The following is a 2558-nucleotide window of genomic DNA, read 5'->3' on the forward strand; positions in this document are numbered from 1 at the left end:
GCGTGTGAGGCGCCCTGTCCTGTTATTGTCGCGCGTCCCCCATAAGCTTTTTTCCCTTGTTATAATGTTGGTTGAGTTAGCGTTATCAGCTGGTTAGTTTAGTGCAGGCGCTAATGGATCCAGGTTTGTATCTCGTAAATTACCCCACTAATAATGCCCGAAATGATACCAAACTTCTACAGTAGCATAAATAGGTAACCCTAACTCTTGCTGGGCACTATCGTCGCGCTCTGTTCCGCGTCCTCATCGTTGTCGTCTTCTCGGGCCTCTCGGGGTCGCCTGACGCCAATGCCCGCCAAGGCTTTGACGAGCGTGGCGGACGGTCGCGTGCGAGGGAGACGCGAGCGTCTCTCGATGAGCGGAGTCACGAGCGCCCTGCCGAGCTGCTCGAGGAACACCCTGTGCCTGTTGAGCAGCCACTCTCGCAGTCGTCGAATCGTAGCATTGGCAAAATATTTGGAGGACATGTTTTGCCCCAAAGAGAGAACAACCTTGGAGCGGAGAACACGCAATTAATTTGGTCCCACCCAAAAAGCCACACCCACTTCTCACTGCCATCCGAATCGCGGGCACTTCGCATTACTCAACAAAAATGTCCCCAGCGTACAACAGACACTGCTGTACAGCACAGCTGCAACTTTCTGGACACAATGCTAAAGGAACCAAAAGGCCTCAAAATGTATAGTCCCACTGACTCCAAAATTGGGAACCTGCACATTACAGTCTGTTTGAAGCTGAAAATCTTCTGTTTTTTCCTTCAACATTATGATCAGGGGAGAGCACGAACGCAGTCCCCCACTACCACAAATTATGCAGTTGAGATTCCCACATTTGGGGAATTCGCACGGGTCAGCATAACTGGAGTGCAATGGTTAAGCCTTGCCCTGGGTGAACCACCTTCTTGATCATGGTATCGCCAGGTAAGTATGAGTTGGATGAGCCAGAGAAAGGGTCTTCATTCCCAGACACAGAACTCTGGCTGACGGTTTCTAGAATGCATAATCCTAGAGTTCAGTGCTTTTAGCATTATCTCACCTTGGCAAGCTGTTTCTGCATGTGAGAAAGCAAACCTGTTGCACAAAAGCCTTAAACCTAAGGATGCTAGCATTGGCAAAATGTTTGGAGGACATGTTTTGCCCCAAAGAGAGAACAACCTTGGAGCGGAGAACACGCAATTAATTTGGTCCCACCCAAAAAGCCACACCCACTTCTCACTGCCATCCAAATCGCGGGCACTTCGCATTACTCACAATACACCAGACACTGCTGTACAGCAGAGCTGCAACTTTCTGGACACAATGCTGAAGGAACCAAAACGCCTCAAAATGTATAGTCCCACTGACTCCAAAGTTGGGAACCTGCACATTACAGTCTGTTTGAAACTGAAAATCTTTTGTATTTTTTTCCTTCAACGTTATGATCAGGGGAGAGCGCGAACGCAGTCCCCCACTACCACAAATTATGCAGTCGAGATTCCCACATTTGGGGAATTCGCAGAGGTCAGCGATTACAGCGTGCATTGCCCACTGTAGACTGTAGACAGTTACGGCCTCTCATTGGCCCAGATTCTGTAGAATCTGTAGACTCTGGGCCAATCACAGCGCCGAACTGTCTACAGTTGCCGACGCGCTGTGAGCGAAGCGCTGACGTGACAGAGATCGGAGAAAGAGTTTCACGGAGATCGGAAAAAGAGTTTTGAGAATTTGAAGGTAAGTAAGAATTATATATTATCGTGGAAAAAACAGAGAAATACGATTGTATTATGTCCAAAGTACAAGCGTAACGTGATGAATGACTATGTGACTGTACTTAACTATTTATTCAAACTAAATAGCTAGCATGACAGTTTCATTCATTCTACGTTAGCGTCACCGCTACATGTGTTAACGTTAGCGTCTGTCTTTAATATCCCCTCATATGTTAGATTTCAGTCTTCAACTGTATTACTTAGTTATCCACTATTTATCCACTATTGACACTATGGCCCAATTTCCATAAATGACCTTGTGAAAATGACGCGAACTAGCTAGTGTTAACTCGGCTAACGTTAAATACTTACAGAAAATACATCAAAGTGGGCATTCTGAAACATTATGCAAGCTCACACAAGCTTAACAATAAATAAAACCAATGATAATAACGTATATTTCATTGATAAAAAGTAGGACTTTAGGACTTTAGACTGTATACAATTCCGACTGGCCATTGCTCCAACCGCTATCGCTGATTGGTTTAGAGTCTACAATCACCACGTACTCCCGCCCCTCCTGTATTTTATGTAATTTATTCTGTATACATGACCATTGTGAGAGACTCTTTGGATTTTTGTGTGTTTTTATACACATAATTACATAATAATAACAATAATAATAATAATAACTAGAAAATTGTGACTTGACATATTTGACAAATTGACAGTGTGCCTAATACTTGGTGCACATCCGAGTAACACTAGCTAAGTATTAATAGCAGTAGCTGTATTGACGTACATACAGTGGTGTGAAAAAAGTGTTTGCCCCCTTCCTCATTTCCTGTTCCTTTGCATGTTTGTCACACTT

General features: G+C 44.4%; 1 non-coding gene across 1 annotated transcript; it reads right to left on the reverse strand.

Annotated features, from left to right (window-relative positions):
• Positions 1-770: 770 nt before the first annotated feature.
• LOC144514071 (U1 spliceosomal RNA) lies at positions 771-928 on the reverse strand. The gene has a single exon (XR_013501250.1). It is a non-coding gene; the product is annotated as a U1 spliceosomal RNA (small nuclear RNA).
• Positions 929-2558: the final 1630 nt, after the last annotated feature.

The sequence above is a fragment of the Sander vitreus genome, unplaced genomic scaffold (genome assembly GCF_031162955.1).
Source record: "Sander vitreus isolate 19-12246 unplaced genomic scaffold, sanVit1 ctg437_0, whole genome shotgun sequence".
Classification (NCBI taxonomy): Eukaryota; Metazoa; Chordata; class Actinopteri; order Perciformes; family Percidae; genus Sander; species Sander vitreus.